At 42.4% G+C, this 19,588-nt stretch overlaps 1 protein-coding gene and 1 long non-coding RNA gene across 6 annotated transcripts in view; one reads left to right on the forward strand and one right to left on the reverse strand.

Annotated features, from left to right (window-relative positions):
- CRB1 (crumbs cell polarity complex component 1) overlaps window positions 1-19,588 on the reverse strand; it is a 112,440-nt gene that overhangs the window by 90,093 nt on the left and 2,759 nt on the right. The window lies entirely within an intron of this gene.
- The window catches only part of LOC142361571 (uncharacterized), a 35,399-nt gene that overhangs the window by 5,374 nt on the left and 10,437 nt on the right, over window positions 1-19,588 (forward strand). The window lies entirely within an intron of this gene.

The following is a 19,588-nucleotide window of genomic DNA, read 5'->3' on the forward strand; positions in this document are numbered from 1 at the left end:
ACACTATATAACCTGTAGAGATATTGTTCCACCAGCTCCACTGTTCCCTATGAGCCACCACCTTCTCCTTGTCCATACCACAATCCTAGAGAGAACTGGCCAAGCCCTCGCTTGATGACACCCCAGAACTCAGCTGCACCTGACAGCAATGCGATGTAATCAAATGAAAGAATGAAAGCTAAATAAAAGCCAAGAAAATAGCTGTTGCAGGTCACATCGTCTTCTCTGTCATAGGAGAACTTGGATTGAACTGAGTTTGTGGGACAACAGAAAGTATTCCTATGAGAGGTATTCACGAATTTTTGGAGGTTGCTAGAAAAATCAAAATTCTTACTCCACTGGTATCTGCAAAGCAAGTCCTCAGTTTGACATTTACTGTTCTGTTCAGATAAGGAGCTGGCTCTATCACATGGTTATTTATGCAGCTCACTTTGCAGCAGAACGTGATGACTAGTATGTGTAGTGGTGATCGCAGCAAAGTGCACTGAGCTTGTGACACTGCCAGGCCAGACAGGGCTGGTAGGTCTCCTGCTCTCATCAGCCCTGGCATATTTTTATGTCATAGCACTTGTCTGCCTGACTGAGTCACTTGATGACTTTCTCAGAGGGTTCAAGGCTGTACGTGTCACACTAGTCCAGATGCTGTACTGAGGTGACAATCTTCCTTCCTTGTGTCTCCTACACAACAATAACAGAAAAGAAACTTTGACGTATAATTTATTCACAAACCTGTTTTTATGTCTGATTTTTGGAAACTTTAACAAATAGTTCAGTAATGTGATACATCATCCCTAGGGGTGCCAGGTCATTTAGCAGTATTGCCATAGCCAAAGGCTGCTAAGGCAGCTTATGTCTTGAAAACCCTAAGGTCTCTGTTCTAACTCAAAGTATCAGGAGCCTTTCCTCATGGAAAAGCAGGATGTCAGCCTGGCCTTTTATCCCAAAGTTCACTTGAGGTGATGGATCTCCAGCTCATCTTTGGTTTTTTGTGGTTGTCCACAACTCAGGTACAGGATTTTATTGAAACTTGTTGCCTGTCAGGCCCAGAGCATGTCACAGAATCACAGAATCACAGAATGGTAGGGGTTGGAAGGGACCTCTGTGGGTCATCTAGACCAACCCTCCTGCCGAAGCAGGGTCACGTCCAGGCGGGTCTTGAATATCTCCAGAGAAGGAGACTCCACAGCCTCTCTGGGCAGCCTGTTCCAGTGCTCCGTCACCCTCAGAGGGAAGAAGTTCTTCCTCATGTTCAGATGGAACTTCCTCTGCTTCAGTTTGTGCCCATTGCCCCTTGTCCTTTCGCTGGGCACTACTGAAAAGAGCTTAGCCCCATCCTCCTGACACCCACCCTTCAGATATTTGTAAGTATATATTAGGTCCCCTCGCAGCCTTCTCTTCTTCAGGCTAAACAAGCCCAGCTCCCTCAGCCTTTTCTCGTAGGAGAGATGTTCCAGTCCCCTCATCATCCTCGTAGCCCTCCGCTGGACTCTGTCCAGTAGCTCCTCATCTTTCTTGAAGTGGGGAGCCCAGAACTGGACACAGTACTCCAGATGGGGCCTCACTAGGGCAGAGTAGAGGGGAAGGAGAACCTCCCTCGACCTACTGGCCACACTCCTCCTAATGCAGCCCAGAATGCCTTTGGCCTTCTTGGCAGCCAGGGCACACTGCTGGCTCATGGTTAACCTGCCGTCCACCAGGACACCCAGGACCCTCTCCACAGAGCTGCTCTCCAGCAGGTCCACCCCAAGCCTGTACTGATGCATGGGGTTGTTCCTCCCCAGGTGCAGGACCCTGCATTTGCCTTTGTTGAACCTCATCAGGTTCCCCTCTGCCAGGGGTCTGGCTGCCAGGGCTCAGGGCCAACACTGATAGCACAGGTCCGTGGCTTTAGGAAGCCTCAGCAGGGACCTGCCCCTCCTTTGCTTGGAAGCTACTTTTAAGGTCACTTGGTATCTGCCTGGCCATGTACTCCACTGATGCAGTCCTGGATCCTGACCAGGGCTTGACCTCACTATGGACCTGCCTGATGATCGCTGGACCACAGCTTGACCCTGGCTACTGTGCCCCAGAACTGATCCTGATCCTAACTTACTGACTGCAGCATTACTGTAGACTTGTCTGGCAATCACTGGGCTGTGGCGAACCCCGGCTGCCATCGCTGGCTCTGCCTGCCTTGCTCAGGTCCAGTAGGACCTCAAGGTCTGCCACTGCCCTGACTGCTCTGCTGTCATCCTCAGCTCCCAGCTTCCCTTCCCTCGCAGAGCAGCCCACACTTGCTGCTCCCTGGCTGTGCCTTTCAGACTGAACTCGTTTTCTTAGCTTAAGAAAATCTCAAGCTGCAAACCTACATGTGCCAGACATGGAGAAGAAGGACATGGTTCTGGGTTTTTTAAAAGTGTTGCACTGAAGTGTTAGTGCTTTCAAAGCATTTTCCATGCTCAAAGCATTCTGCAGTCACGCTACAGTTCAGAGAAATGACACCAAATGTACCAGCATGAGCCATGCGGAGTCAGAGATCTCACAGGGAGTCTTTTGGTCTCACAGCACTGAGACCAGTCTCCAGAGTGTGTGTGTCCTTTGAGGACGAGTAGTGATGACCCAAAGGAAGAGCAAGAGCAGGTATTGAAAATCCACTGTATAATTAGGGATGCTTTTCTCTGAAACCTTTGTAAGATGCTTCATTGGAGAAGTAAAGCAGAACTAGAATATTCACCAGCATCAGGGTGTGCCTTCCTTGGGGAACACGCTAAGTAATAAGCCTCTCGTATTAGAGGAATATCACTAAAAGGCAAGTTGTTTCTATAAGCCTGGTGTGGTGGTGTGTTTTATAACAAAAACATTTGCCACTAGGGCATTAAATATCTGCTATAAATGAAGAGCTAGCCAGCAAGTCTTCATCAAAATTAGAGCAGTAAGATTTTTGCTAGTAAAATGATACAAAATTGAACACCATGAAAAAATAAACACTATCCAGAAGGAATCAGTATAGCCGTGTCATTTCTTGGACGACTTTTTATTATTATTATTTTATTTCCCTGTTAATATTCTCCTTTATTTCTTCTGTTTATTTAATTTACTTAAGAGGTAGATCTGACTCCTTGTGTCTCCTTCCTTTCCTAGCTCTCACTTTTCTGCCTTAGATTTTTTACATGCATTCTTTTCTTCCTCTGAGGCCCGATCCAAAGCAGACTTGGATTTACAGGGCAGCAATGGGAGCCTGCAGTAACTTTGTGTGGCTGGTAAGTGAGCCTGCAGGACACAAGGTCACTGGTGGCACCAGCTCCACAGGGTAACAGAGATGCCTCCAGAGCTGTGCTGGGGTGCTTAGGCTCCACAGAATGATCTGGAGGACAATAAAGATGCTCTGTCCTGTTGTTCCCCTGGATACAAGATTTAGTCATTCCTGCTGCAGTGGCAGTGCAGTTTTGTGTCACACAATTCTGCTCTTAAGACGCAGGGAGAGCTCAGAATGTTGGTGGTGCAGTGGCTGGGAGTGGAAGAGAAGATTAGCAAGCAGGAGGAGAGAACTAAAGCCTACGCAGCTTGACATTGAGAAGATTTCTCTGTCTGAAGAAACTTTGGTGCCATACAATGATCAAAAACCATAAAGGATAACCCATTTGGAGGGAAGGGACCTTCCTCACAATGATACCAGTCCAGACTTACCAGTACAGAGTACATTATAGGGCAGCATCCTGACCCTGCTTTTTGTTAAATTATTCTATATAAATAAATGAGATCTGTGTAATTGTAAATGTCTGGCCAGGAAATAATTAAGTAAGATTTGATAGCAATAATGAATATGTGATAAATATCTAGCGACTGTCTCACTGGAAGCATTTTTTGCAGAGAGCTCTACGACAGGGCTTGTTTTATGATCCCAAATGGCATCATACGACATACTGTGCTGAGAGACTGCAGAATAGATTGGGAAGTAATTCTCAGTACTTAATACCCGGGGATTCTCAAAAGCAATTCTCTCTTAGGAACACATTTCCTTTCACCATTTGGATTATTAATTATAGATAGCCTTGAACAGAACAAAGCACTGTTACTGTACTCCTCAAACAGTGTCTCATTTAACGGGAACAAAATATCTTACTTAATTAGAGGTTCAGTTGCGGTGTCTTTTCAAGACACGTTGGTATTGATTTGACCATGGTAGCCTACTGTAACAAATATTATTCTGTTAATAATCAAGTGAGCTTCTAGGCATAACAGCGTAGGAAGGAAGCGCCAAAATATTTGTCATTCAGCTTGCCAGGCAGTAGGAGTATCACCATCCAATACAGCATTTAGCCTATGGATTATAGTCTATAGTTGAAAAGTGGTTGCACTTATGTAGAGCCCTTTCCTTTGTGCCATTTTTGTTGATTGGATCCAACCCATGTTTCACCAAGTGGTCTCAGGCAGATGCACTTAAAGCTTAACTTTCTCTCTGGATAAATGGAATCATATTGTTTCTCCTAAAAATTCTGTAGGCAAACTTTGCCTCTGTTCTGGTTTTGTCTTACCTGTTCTTTAGTCATCATGACTGAACATACGAAATTATCCACAAAATTAACCAGATGAGCATCAGTTTGTATATGTGCATGCTCAGTTTACTCTAAGCATCATGTGTTAATTATTAGATGTGTTGATTCATTCTTGTCATCAACAGATTACATTCATTGACTGAGAGGTTTATTTCTGTAAATTCTGATGTCGCAAGAAGCTTTTACTAACATTTTCTTCACCCTGCAATCTTAAGTATACATGATAGAATTACTGTATTTTCCATATATTGCGTTCATGAATTACATCTGAGAAAGCAGAGAGTTTAGTTCCCCAGCAGAACGGCTCAGATTCCTGTCGAGGTGGATATGCAGAGCCAGCTGCCAGGTGCAGGTCTGTCAGCAGATTATAAATTAGCACCTCCAGGCCCTTGTGCCTCCTCAGCTCCTTAGGGAGCTAACGAGGCTGGAGAGGGGGTGGCTGAGGTTTGTTTTAGAGCCCAAATCCCTGCCTTATCATTTGGGTGTTCGTTGCCGGGCTAGCCCTGCAGTTTGGGAGGTGTTGGTGAAGAGCGTATGCTCCGTGAGGAGAGGTGCAGTGCCCGGCCACCAGCCCTGCTGTCCCTAGGGCTGGGTGCTCTGCTCTACTGAGGACTGCTGCTTGTTTGGCTGGACCATGAGGCTCAGGGCTTCTCTGAGAAAGTCCTGGGGCTCTGCAACAAAGGGCACAAGCGTTAGACAGTCTTTGTTCCCTATTTAAGAAGAAGAAGAAAGCAAGCTGCAGTAATGGAGCAGGAGAGGGACAACTGGCATCTTCTGGAGAACTAGTGCTTGCCTGATCTGTGGGGAACGCTACAGAGTGTCACCTACAGAGCAATGCAGTCTGCCCTGCTGATGAGCCCTCTTTTGCTTTGCAATGGGTGCGCTTTCATTACGCTCTTCAGGTAAGATGTGGATTGTATGCATGCAAACATGATATAACATAGTTTTAGAAAGTAATTTTTGTATTATTTAAGTATTCTTGTAAGTACCAAGAATTTGGATTAGGATCAAAACTGCATACACGCAGGGTTTTATTTTTCTGGGGGGGGAAAAAAAAACCCAGAACCAAAACCCAAACAAACCAGAAAAACAACAGACCCCCAAACCCTTACATGGTTACTGATGATCAGAATTCCTACTCAAATCAGTAGTAGTTTTGCCAAATCATTGAATCGCAGAGCTTAACTTGTCAAGTAGATGTATGGTCTTTAAGCACTTCAGCATGTCCTTACTATCCCAAAACAGTTAAGAAGTTGCTTGGAAGTTTAATTCAACCAGAGGAACACCTAACAGTTACTAAACTTACCCCACTCATGCTGGGTTTTTTGCCTGTCACCACAGTACTTGGCACTTGTTAGATTGATTGCTAGGGGGTGATGCTTTCTTTCTAGGCTACTTTTTTCTAAATTGTGAACCAATAGAAAGGAATTCTGTTTTATTATTAGCAAAGGGAAGTAATGTGCCAGCTAACCTGTTGCAATATTCTTCCTCCTCTGCCACCTTTCTTTCCTGGCTGACCACAAAAGGGATCCCAGTTTGAACAGCAGGCTTAGGAAAAAGTGTAGCTGGACAGTTCCTGGAGTCAGCATTCCACAGTAATTCAGCATGCCCCGCTCCCTGGGAGGTGGGCTGAATTAGCTCTGACCTGAACATGAATTAGTTCATGACCTGAACTCATGGCAGTAAGAGGGGCTGTCACTTCGGAACATCTGAATTTCAGGTGCAGAATCCATAACTGCCAAATTGACTTCAAGATGCGTTTTGCCAGCCTTGGCTGTGTGGAGTCCTTGCTGGACAAGAGGGGACATAGTCTGGTACCGTTGAGCAACCCAGGCTTTGTATCAGAGATAGGCCTTGAAAGCAGCGAACACGGAACACTGCTGCAAAAGTAAAGAGGTGAACATGGAACGCTGGCGCAGGGGGACTGCCACATCGCCGCTTCCTGCCTCATTGTCGCTTCCGCATGGAGATGACGCTCTGCACCAATCGCAGCGAGTTATAGCAATTTTGCCCATATACGGTTAAGGGTATCTAACCAATCAGAGGTTGTCATTGCTTTGCCTATATAAACCCTGTTTTGCTGACTAATAAAGGAGAACGACCATACTCATATTGAGATTACATCGGTACTTCCGATCCGTCTCCCACTCCAACATGGCTGAAGTTTTTATAAAGCAGTTTTTAATAAAAACTCACTAGGAATATGGTTTTGAAAAAGCATGATCTTGTTTTCACTAGTCTGTAATTCTTCACATTTTCTTAACAATTTTCACAACACTTTTCCTTTTTCTTCTCTGCATTGTCATGTCTGCTTGCTACAGTGATTGAGTTTTCGTAACTGTCAGAACAATGTCAAGACAATGTGAAGATAGTGTCAAGGCAAATACAGAAGGGTGACAGTGTGAAGGAGGGAAGAGAAAAGAGCTGTCAGTACTCGGAGTGCTCTGTAGAGAAAATATTTCGATAAAACCATTGTTGCCATGCGCTGAGGAAGAGAGAGAGAATAAAGTGGAGATATTTAAGTTACTGCACTACGAACATGTCTGGGTGACAACTCGGAATTAAAGAAGGACTTACAAAAGCAATTTGCAAGGATGCCTTTCCTCCCTAACCCTTGTCCTGTATGATCTTCTAGACCATGTTCCAGTTCCTAGTACCCTATCAATAGGGCACTATTCTCATTTAAGCTTCTGGTATATTAATTTGTCCCAAGCACACTTTTGAGAAAGTCGAAGAACAGGGATTTTTTAAAAAATGGGTTTTTTCCTTTTTCTAAACAGTGTACCTCAGCATGGAAAGATATTTCATTGCCCACCTACAGGAAGGTGAAGGATTGTCATGAGCCACAGCCTCTGCATGTGGCACACTGTGATTGTGGCAAGAGTCTAGAGCGTGATCTAAGTGCATACAGAGTTCAGCACTGCAAGATGCTCAGTATCCTGCTCCCATGCCGGTGCAGAATTAAGGTGCATACTTAATTCAGCCCTGCAGTGTATCCTTTTATTCTGAAACATCCTTGAAAAGGAGGCACATTCTCACAGGGGCAAATAGGGACAGATGTACAGCTCGTATGGGGCATCAAAGCTCTATATGGCAGTACTTCTGCTCTACTGAAGGCTTGTGCAGAGTGAGGTGCTACTCATCTTTAGAGCATTTTTCAGGATTTAAAATTAAGCACTAGAATTGCAGTGAGTCTGTGACTTCGCTCTTTGTGTATATGTTCTGTGCTTTCCTCCTCAGCCTTAGAGGTGAGGAGAATGAAGGATTTGCTTCCTATTTCTGCCCTGTTTCTGAAGATCAGGATAACCATAAGAGGGTTTAGATGGACATTAGTCAATCTCACTGCAATCCTGGAAAAATAAAAACCCCACTGCTAGTGACTTCTAAATTACTCTATAAATAACACTGAAGAGGTTTAAGAAAAATGAACTCCTAAATAGTTTCCAGGGAATAATGTACCATAAATTCCTCAAAACACTTGAGGGGTAGTATTTTCAGATACGAAAATCAGTTGTTAGCTATTTGAAACTGAAAGGGCTAAGTATTTTCTAAATACTGCATTTACTTATTTTTTTTGTCTTTTATTTTAAGGAAATAGGTTGAATAGCTAATGAATTTTCTTACTTGTTACCTATGAAGTAACTGAAATTAACCATGGAAATGCTTGCTATTCTATTGTTATCCTATTCCTGTATTACGTCTGTTTGCAATTCATGAGGCATTAAATCTAAAAGAATCAAGCCTGGGTGACTTTTTTAGATGAACTGCAAATTTTATCCATAGCTGCAGCAGCAATGCTCTAAGTAAGCTGTTTAAACTGCTTGTAGTCTTAGTTATACATTGCTGAGGGCTTGCTTTTCCCCTTTGTCCAGTCAAGTTCTTTTAACCTGAAAATAGTCTGCCATTTTGAATTGAGAATCAGCTGGAGAAGAGTGTGTTTCTTGCCTGGGGCTCAGATGCCTGCTTCGCTTAGTGTTCACACCTCAGCCACCATGTGCCTCTAGTAATCACTGAATCTCACCAGTCCTTAAGATGGAAATTCTATAGGATGGCAAGTTAGTGACTACAAAAACTGTATTGGTTGTTTCATAAAAGAAGGCTAAGAGTTGTTGAGTAAAAGAAGTGATATACAAAGCAAATCCTACAGTTAGCAATGGAAATCACAAATACAGGGACTGCCTACATTTGTTGTAAGAATGAACACGTACTTAATCATTTTATCTTAAAAAAAAAAAAAAAGAAAGTTTGCTCTATTACAGATCTCCCAGGCTCAACAAAAATCTGGATAAGTATGTGTGTCCCCTCCCCCCAGTATATACATATATTTATATGTGTGTATAACGTACGAAGTGAGAAACATAAGATATAAATTTACTGGTTTGAACAGGAAGATTATTTGGACTGTATTCACAGCTCTCCCACTGCAAGCAAGGTATTCACCTCACCCTTCTCCAGCTCAGCATTGTCACATGTAAAATTGAAATGCTGACTACTTGCAGGCTATGAAGTTCAGTCTGCTTATGTTTTGTAAAACATGCAATACACCTCATGAGGAAAAAGCTGGAAGTATTTTTATGGAAAAAAATTTCTCTGCACATTTGCAAGGAAGAGAAAGAATCTGAAAGAAGCTTGTTCCTCCACATTTGCATGACTCTGGTGGCTTTGGGCACGATCACACCTTCAGTGATAACTTTAAAGTCAATAAAAATCTTTCAGAGAGCCCAGACTGACGTCTGAACTTAAACTCAATATACAAGTGTAAGTGCTAGGAGGACAAATGAGTTTTACAGGATGAAATGCTGGACTGACCTTGAACATGAAGCAAAGCCTTCCCCATTAGCACAGGAAAATGTTAGATTCCAAGACTTCACTTGAGAAGCAGAACTAATTAGAGCAGATTAACAGAAATGAGGCATGTCATAGCTGGAATAGGGCATGACTGCAGTATGAAAGACTGAATCACTGGACCTCTCATTGAGGTCAAGATCTTAAAAACAGTAGAAATTTTTTAAAGGCAAGTGACAAGTTTTGCAGATGTTCCTGTGGCTTCTGAACATTCATTAAAACATTCAAGCTCTGTTCTGCACGTAGGAGTTTCCCCTGTGTTAAGGCTGTTTTCAGCTTTCATGTCAAGATACATTTCTGAGCACGGGGTCTTATTCAGGACCATGTTCACATTCCTACTGCTCAGGGGGTCCTGAAGAGACAGTCACCAAGTCTGCACTGGAGTGGTAACACAGTGGAGATTTTAGACATTTTTTTTTATGAGTCTAGTAACTGACATTTTTGTCCATTTTTTTCTTTAATGTGGAGTCTGAAATACACTTTGCAGTCTTTTTCCTCATGCTTTCCACTTCTCATTTTTTCCTGTCACTAACCAGCTTCCCACAAACTCTAATGATCTTTTTATTACTGAATGTTAATACACGTTCCAGAATTGGTTGGACAGCATTTCTGATATACTCCCTGAAATGACTGCTTTCCCACCACTGTAGTAGTGGGCTCAGCTAAACTGAAAATGTTTTACATGAAATAGGCGGTGTTGGAAGGGACTTCTGGAGATCCACTAGTCGAACCCACTTGCTCAAAACTGCACCAAATAGAGCAGAAAGCTCAGCACCTATTACCTATGATACGTCTACTTCTTAGAACTTTCCATAATGATTTCATAAATATTCCTTATTTTCGGGAAGCCAGGTTTACTTTCAGCGTGCATAGCCACATGCCTGTGGTTAATGGAAGTGCTAGTGCTCATCAGTGACTGCAGAAAAGAAGCAGTCACCCATGAAGACCCAGAATTCTTCAGGCTGATTCAGAGCCATGGCATAAAAGATGTGCAGGGTTAAAAGACAGGAAAATCAGCCTCTCGGCTCTCTGGATGTTTGCAGTTATGTTAATAAAAGTAAGGAAAGGGTCCTCCTGTCTCTGGAAAAGTTGGCACAGCATGTCTGAAACTGAGGCACAATTAAACAGCATTGGCAAGTTGTTGTGTGGGTTTCCTCTAGGACAACAGGTTTCTATGCTAGCCCAAAGAAAAAATTATGCCATTCAGGATGCAAACACATTTCTGGCTGCTGCTTATTTGTTACACAAAAATCCCTGTAAAGTGTAATAACAGCCTCTGTTTGCTTTTAGTAGTAATGAAGAATGCAGTTCTCTCAAAGTTTAATTTAAGAGCTGGGATATAATGAGTAGAGGTCATTGTTGCCAGCCAATCAAATTTTTTAATTAAGATTAAAGAATGTAGTCCTACTTCTGATGCTTCTCAAGTATCTCAAAAGGCATCTTTCTCCATCTACCTGAAAAGAAACCACGCTTGATTACAACCACAAACTTCCTGGTTATGTAAAGCAAAGCCATGCTGGTCCTGACTGGACATAGCACAGCAGCATCTTCACGGAAACAAGTGGACTTACAAAGTTAAACCAGAATAAACAAAACTGAAAGCAACTTCGATGAATGCTACTCATGGAACATCGGAAGTACCTACAATATATGTGTATCTTACTGCAGCAAAATGATTGTCAGCTGGGAGATGGTGCTTGGGGATACAGCAGGTCCACTGTAAGCTATTTTCCTCATTCACTGGGCAGTGAGAACACCTACCGAGACCTGTGCGAATGGAAAGTGCCCGTATGAATCTGAACTAGCGGGTACTTCCCCAAACAAAATGCAGTATCTGAAGGACTGTTTATGGCTTTTAGGCTATAGTAGAAGTGATGTAGTAGATCTGCTTGTGTTCTGCTGTGTGCAGAGATCTGAATCTTCTTCCTTTCTTACTTCTTTTCATCACTTGTCAGATCTTTAGGTCAGTCTGTTTGCTGGAAAGATTTTAATACAGATTCTTCAAAGGTGTTCAATACCAATCCTTCCCTCTCCTGTTTAATCCCATTAAAGTTTTGCTCCAAACACCTCTCAGTGTTGATACTTCACTACCATGGGCAATGGCGGAAGTTCCGAGTTGTCTACATGTTCTTCAGGAAATCCAGCGTTCTTTGGAAACGGACTTTTTCATGTGAAAATGGCTCTTGATTTTAGCCACTCTTCTCGCACTTTTCCATGAGCTCCAAAATGGGTAGATGTTAGACTAAATTGAATCAGACATCTAAGACAGACTCAAGAGAGAACAGAACAGATAGTTCTTGTTATAGCAAGCAAAGGGCATTTTTACATGGACTGAGGCTTGCAAAATGTTCAGTACTATTAGCAGTGAATAAAGAATTATGAATGTCAGCTGTGTCTAATGTGAGAGAAAGGATGGGTTTAGCTAGAAAGACTGGATTGTCTCGTCCTGCAAAGTGTTGGCCTGATATTTTCTTTTGGAAGTTGCATTATAGAGGCACCTGTTTGCATTCTGCTGTCATAATATATACTGCTCCCAAAACATATACAGGTAGTGATCAAAGAGGCTTGGATTGATTATCATCCCCACAAACACATTTTTCTTCTTTTCCTGCATTTTAAGGTGGGAATCAAAGTGGAGCTTTATTTTCACCATTCTTTTAACTTCTGCTTTTTAGATTGAACAGGGACAGCCTACAACAGCCTTACGCATTTTCGTCCCGTTCAATAGCTCTGACGTAATCTCTGATATATCCTTCTCTGGCTGCTTCTCTCACTGTCATAGTGTATTGCTTTTGTTATGCAGCCTCTGTTTGCTTATCTTACAAGATCGTTGCCTCCTCTCTCTACCTTATCCATAAGGCTATCACAGGGAGGTAAGGGGCTACTGGAGAAAAGCAGGTACAGTCAGGACTTCTTTACACTGTGTCAGACCTCAGCAGTGTTTTTGCCCTTCTTGCAGCTCTTGGAGTCAGTAGACTCAAAAATGAACTACTTACTACGTGGCCGTATCTCAGCCACTGCAATTGAGTTGCATCTGATGTGGCCCATAATTAACATTTCCAGAACTCTGTGTGTGATTCTCAACTCCAGTTTACTCTTCCACCCCACTAAATGGGATCACTAGCAGATTGCTGTGGTATATTTAGCACTGCCTGCTTGCATTTAAGAGCGAGACCCTGGAAAGATGCCTGTATAAATAAGGTACAGGTAGATGGGAGCAGACAGAACTCATTTTTGCACACTTTGAGCCAGCTCTGATCCAGGTGCCATTTAGCCATATTAGCATGGCGCAGTGCCTGACCTAACATGCTCTGCCTCTCAGCACGAGCTTGGATCCAGCCTGGCGCTAACACAACTACGCCGTTTCTGCACCAGAGGTGGATACTGTCCAAGCAGCAGCAGCGAGGCAACGTGTATTAGTTCAGACATCGTCTCAGGGGCTCTCTTTACAGCTGTTAGGAGGTTGGTGAGTTATACCGCAGGCTTTTTGCTGATAACAGAGCCTGATCTCTTCTTTCAGCTGTGTGGACACTTGACTATGTTCAGATTCATGGATGGTTAGCCACAGTGGGAGCAATACCACAGCTGCTTTTTAAGTACCTGCAAATTGCCACAAAGCTTAGCAAAGCACATCTGAAGGTACTGCCGTATACAGACGTCAATTCAAGGCTAGATTATTACAGTGAGAGTTTTGGATTCCCTGCCGTGAGTAATCCATCAGTGCAGGTTACTCAAATTGCAGTTGCTTGGATCCTTGCAGACTGATGACTGTCTATCTTTCTAAGTCCTTGCTTTGGCTTCCTGTCAAATTATGTTGTTTTCAAAGTCCTCTAGCTCACATTCAAAGAAAGGAAGAAATGTGTCACAGTCTAATTCGGAGCTAGGGCCCCCCTTGTGGAACGAAGAGCTGATGAAGTGCTCTATGCATCCCTGCTAGAAAACCCAACATGGGAGAACAAGAACTGTCAAGAGTGTGACCAATGTGTGCTGCCTTTCATCTGCTCCTATAGCTCCCCTGGATGTCTGCATGTGAATTGAAGCAGCCCTGGGCTTAACTGCTTTAGAGGACAGTCAGCCTTCGTTAGTGCCACAGTATAGGAACATGGTGGTACCTCTCAGAAACTGCCAGCAAAGGAAATGTCAGGCCACTGTGCCCACGGCTGAGGACTTAGGTTGGGATACACAGGTTAGTTTGTTTACTCACAATCTTGATCTCGATCTCAATCACTGTGATTGAGGGCACTTTGAAGGAATGCAGCCTGTCTGCAGACTCCCTGACTAATGTAATTAAAGATGCTTTGTCTGTCTCATTATTCAAGGAAAGGCTAAGGAACAGGATTCCAGTATGCTCAGCCTCGGGCAGGCAAGCAAGAGCAGTAAAAAGAAGCAAGGAGTTTCTCCCCAGAGCATCCACCCAGGCCACAAATTGAAGCACAGCAATTCCCAGCATGGAAGGATGCACAGGCAAGTGCCCTGATCCTTAGCTGCTGGAACGGGGACACCGTACACAGCGGGTTAGCAGCCCATGCCCCTTTTCTACCCACAGAAATATTTAGCCCTAGAAATGTTTTGATTTCTGTCCCCGCTGATAAGATTTCAGGCAGGCAGAAGCTGCCCTAACCCTGAAGTTGCAGCAGCAACTGCAGCCTTGCTTTGTTGATGCCTGGAGAGGAACGAGTTTTGCTCAGCCTGGAGGAGTCCTTCGGAGCTCCAGTGGCAGCTGCGCAGGGCGTGTGTGTGTCACCGCGTGTCACGCTGCCCGCGGAGGAGCATTGTCAATGGGACTATTTGTCAAACGACGGAAGCGATTTTCTGTTGACCCATTTTATGGGTGAATAAAATATAATCAATATAAAGTAAATATAAGAATTGCATTTGAAACAGGTTTATCTGGATTGGGTTTTTTTCGCTGTTTGCTGGGGTGAGAGGGCTTTCATACGTTATGGCACTGTGAAGGGCTGAGGAAACAGAAAAGTGCGGTGAGAACTGATGAAGCATGTCAGTCTCTAAAACCAACAAATTAATCTGTAATATCAATCTAGCTAATAACATGCATCATTTATCTACTTGCTGTCTACTGTCTGTGACTCTAGATGAGTCAATTAGGTTTAAAGGTTTCCCTTAGAAAATGTAAATATCAGGACCTTTTTTCCTTTTTGGGCCACCACAAAGAGTAAAGGCAATAGCCAAGGTTGCCTAGAGACTGAGGCATTGTCTAAATGATTTTCTTACTGACGAGATGTGAATTATAAAAGAACAAAACGTAGAAGTATCCTGGAGGGGTTTTTGGCTGCACACCCCTGTGGACAGGATCAAAGGCACTTAGACTGCTATTTCTCTGACTTATTTATTAGAGGGAATGCACTGCGTATCAGGAGTTAAGGAAAACGCACTAACACATATCCTTTTATTGCTTGGTAGTTGGCAGGATATATAAGTACATTTTTTTTAATCTTAGTGTTTTAGAAATACGTGATTTTTATTGTCAGAAAAATAAAATGCTAAACTTCCCTTAGATGAAGTATCAGAGTGAAGACTCCTAGAACACTGTTAATCATGAGTTGTTGTATCATGTCCACAAAGGCCACTTAAAAGAGTTTCCTAGAAATTTCCTAATATTTGTTTTGGTACTGTGGTTCCTGTCTCACATCACCTTTTTATATGGAGTGAGAAGCTGGCTGTAATATTTAAGTTCAGCAGGCAGTCCATGTTTTCCATTTCTTTTCAGGTTTTTTGACCATGAAAATTGTACTATTAATAATCCATTTATTAATGATACTTTCTTGCATCATACTGCAAATATATCAAGGATACTCAAATTGCAAATAAAAGGATAAGTGATTTGAGTCCAAAATCTGGAAGTCCAATTCAATGATTTCTAGGGGGGGGCGTGAACTATCAATCCCCATCATAATGAGTGCCTTCGATAGCCCAAAGTGCTTATTCAAAGCCCAGGGTACCAAAAAATTAAGAGTGGGTACTTGATGTCTCAAAGAATAATAGTAAACTATTTTCTAACTGAAATTCAGGCAGCAATTTTGTTGCTAATGCGACCAATGGGATGGGGTGCAGGGCTGCTTTTGTTTTGAATAGCAGATAACCCCTGGTTGTGGTGCAGGAGGGAAGCGAGCCATCGCTTGCCTAGCCGAGGAACTGTGCCTGAGCTGCCCTGGAGCCTCAGTGCCACCACAGCCCTTGGGGCAAGTAGGGACCTGTGCTCCTCTGGGGCTCCATCACCAGAGATCTTCACAGATCACCCCCAAGATGGTGCTGACTGCCCTCCATCTGTTGAACATCAGCTGTGAAACAGCAGTCTAGACATTCTCTGGCAGATATTTATCTAACACGTGCAGTAAAAAGTTCTGATACAGAGATTTAATTATCCTTCAGTTGGGAAAGTTCACTTAAATCTTCCCTGCTGCATGTGGAATCTATTATTTTGCAGAGCCTACCCTTCCAAAGGTCACAGGGAGCAACCAATCTCACAGTCTTCCTTGATTGCCATTCTCTTTTGTGCAGGTAAGACTGTAATCATGTCCTCCCTCAGACTTCTCTTCCTGTGACCCTTTCTCATAGGGCACATCTTTCTAAATGTCCTCCTGGTTTTGCTCTTCCTTTTCAGCATTTTCCTAATTGCCTCTCTCTCTCTCACAGCAGCACTCAAAAGTGGATATAGCCAGTACTGAATAGTGGATTGATTACTCTCCCATGTCTTACATGTCATATTCCTGTCAGCATATAACAGCAAAATATTCGCCTTTCCATATAGCTTTTAAATAGGGAAGTACTTTATTTGGTCATTAAAATTTGAGCATTCTCTAAATAGCACTGCTTTTTCCTGAATTTCCTCCTGTAGAGAGGAAAAGTTGTAGGAAGTTGCACTGGAACAGGACTCCCTAGGTGTCCAGTTCATCAGAAGTGACACAGGGAAAAAACTCTGTGGTTAGCTAGGTATAGCTGTAAACTTTGGTCGGAGATACTTTTGAAAGGTTTATGCATATATGAAAACATTATATTTATGTCCTCTGCTTGCGTGACACGCTACACCATTCCAGCATCGGTTTCTCCAGTACATTATCGCTGGTGCTGCACAACACCGTTTCAAGATCCGTGTGAAGTCGGTGCAGCTAGTTGAGCGTGAGTGATAAACACCCATTTGCCCTACCTCCTTTCTTCCCCATTAGACTCTTTCCTAACAGGTCATTAGTCACAAACAACATCTGCTTATAGAGATTGATCAGTGTTCCTGCTAGAGAATTCCCTTTCTGTTCCTTGACTGTGAATACATCATTTGGTATTTTATACTGTATTGCCAAAATCAATGACTTTGGAGGGCTAAATTTTCAAAGCTGCTGATTTCTTGCATGTAATTTCTGAATAACTACTACAGGACGTGGGGAAATGTTTAACCTCCAAAGATTCTTAGTGTCGACAGCTCCCATTTTAGAGAGCACACAGCAGAGAGGTGGTCTGTAACCTGGTAGCCTTGCTCTGTAACTGGAGTGGTGGGTCTAGCACCTTAAGGATGCCTTGCAATAATATGAATGGAAAGGCTCAAATACAGGTGTGGGTGAGATGTTTTTAATGTCACTTTTATGCAAATGGACCCATCTTGCAGAAGTTACTTCCTTGTTCAAAAATTATAGGATTAGTACTTTACATTCTTAGGATTTTGTTTGATTCCAGAGGTGGAGACGTTATCCATAATAAGATATATAAAGGAAAAGAAAAAACAAAACACACTTGCAATTGGGTCAAGAAACTGTTGCTTTAAACTTGCTTAAGATGATGGCAAACATCTGAAAGATACTTCATTTTTGATATGATATAGACGCAAGGTATGACAGCCAGGACAGAGGGAAAGCTGCAGGGCTCGTGGTGCCCGTGCTCAGACGTTGCTGATTGCAGCTCTGGCAGGCACCGCACTCCACGGTGGCTAATGAGGATCTGCTGAAGTGCCGAATCTGCGATGGACTCATCAAATGCGCATCCTAACAACACTTTACTGGAAAGCTACTTGCATCACCTGAGCATGCATGAGGGATGAGCAATACGAGCAAACCCACAAGGCTCTGGAGAAGTAGAGCTTTATTCCTAACGCAGTAATTGAGCAGTAATTAGAAGTTGTGTGAGTAATGGGAATAGTTACAGGAAATTAATAGAATCTTGTCCATGGGGAAAAAATTGCACAGTGCCAACATCTCAGAGAGGCAGAAAAGGGGTGCAAGTAAGCTCAAATATTTTGCTCACATTAATAGCAATCCCAAATTAAATTCCATTCTTAATTTATGAATATTTGGGGGAACTATTATGAAGTAAATAGTAATTTTTTTCAGCTCTGCTGAAAGGTATGAAGTCATTAAAATGGAGAGAAATAGTTTTGAAATTGAAGGTTTTTTTACTGAATTTTTGCCAAAAGGAACTTATTCTGAATTAATGATAGATAATCCATTGTAAAGCTTGTTTAAAAAAAGATGAATTGTTGGATGTTGGATTAACATAAAAGATTCTGAACTTGGACTTGACCCTAGACAGAAACACTTGCAAAATTTATGTCTAAATATTTATTTATTTATCATAATTTCTCTTCCTCTGTTTCATAAGCAACTCTCTGCCCACAGTTATATGCTGGCAATTCCTGTTAGGCAATAATATGGTAGTAAGTAGTTATCAATATTCTTCTGGATTTGGGACATGCTTCCTGTCAACTATTGTATGTAATGATTCATGGTCCCTCCTCATACAGAGCTGACCATCTCTGGATGCTCCCCAGGCTAATTTTCTGTAAGTAGTTCATTTGGTATAATTTGTGGAAACGAATTATGTTCACAAAACGCTATATAAAACTAATTTGTATTGAGGGCTTGCATACAATACTTATAACCAAGGGCACAAGGCATAAATGAATTTGTAGATCTGTACCACTACCTTCATATTAAGGGAATGGGGAACACTAATTCACATATTCATATGACTGCAATTTTAGACAAAGTCTCAAACTCTCCCTGTTTATAGAGAATCCCTAGGAAAAATAATTGGTTCTTTGTTGTCTGACATCTTCTTCATGTTTTGTGTTTTGGAGATTGTAAAAAAAAATGCAGGGAATTATAAAGAAAGATATATACTACTATATAAGGCTTGAGTGCCTATCGGTTGGAGAAGCTCTTTGGTATATAAAGTAATGACTGGCAATGGAAATATAATTACTATATTTTATCTGGTGTAATTTTGCTCCAATAAAATGAAATCTACCAGTGTCAGCAAACCAGAAATTTCCAACAGAGAAAGAGGCACAGAATAATTAAGAGAAGAAGGTACTGTTTTCTTTTAGCTGATTTGTAGCTTCCCCAGTAAGCCAGTGTGGAATACATGTTATGCAGTGCCCTGATGGACATGTAACACATGAATTTGGGGCTAGATTCTAACAATTTGCCCACACCTTTCCACAGGCTTCCTGTGTTATAGCATAGTTGTGGTGATGATCTCTGTGGCAATGTCAAACAGACAGAATGTGAATTAGGATGAACATTGGATGCCAGCAGAGAAATCCTGCCCCTGGGTGGGTGTAGAGCCTCCACACCTTCACCAGCAGCACCCCTTCACCTCACGGGTATGACAGCAGCAAATGTCAGAGCAACCCCATGGATGCTTTTGCCCAAAGGCAGGCCAGTGTACAAACAAAGAGGCATCAAGGTCTCTCCAACAGGCTCATTTTTTTTCTGTGGCAAGAAAGAACTAAGCCTACAGACTTTTTGGAAATATAACTTTTCAGGGATGGAACTACGCCTGTTCTTTTTCTACCAAGCACGTGTATTTCTGAGCATCCATACTCGTATTGGTGCAGGTGTTGCACCTGACAGCATCATGTATCAGCTGGGGCTCCAGTAGACTAAATTAATTACAAATGGTCTTTCCAAAAGCAGTTTATACAACTGGAATAGAAAGAAATAGGGGGAGGGGATTGTTTGCAGAAGGCTGTGATTTACAGGTTGAAATCCCTGTCGCTGTACAGTTTGATATTAAATGTTGTTACGAGTGACAACAAATATAAAATACCATTTTTACTTATCCTGGGGATTCAAACGGAACCACAAGTGACAGGACTGCATTCTTTAATACCTTAGTCTTCAGCTTTATAGAAGTTTTATCTGAAGCCAGAAGTGTTTTATTGAATTTTACCATCTATTCAACACTTAGTGTTGTATGGG

This window comes from Opisthocomus hoazin, chromosome 6 (assembly GCF_030867145.1).
Source record: "Opisthocomus hoazin isolate bOpiHoa1 chromosome 6, bOpiHoa1.hap1, whole genome shotgun sequence".
NCBI classification, from domain to species: domain Eukaryota; kingdom Metazoa; phylum Chordata; class Aves; order Opisthocomiformes; family Opisthocomidae; genus Opisthocomus; species Opisthocomus hoazin.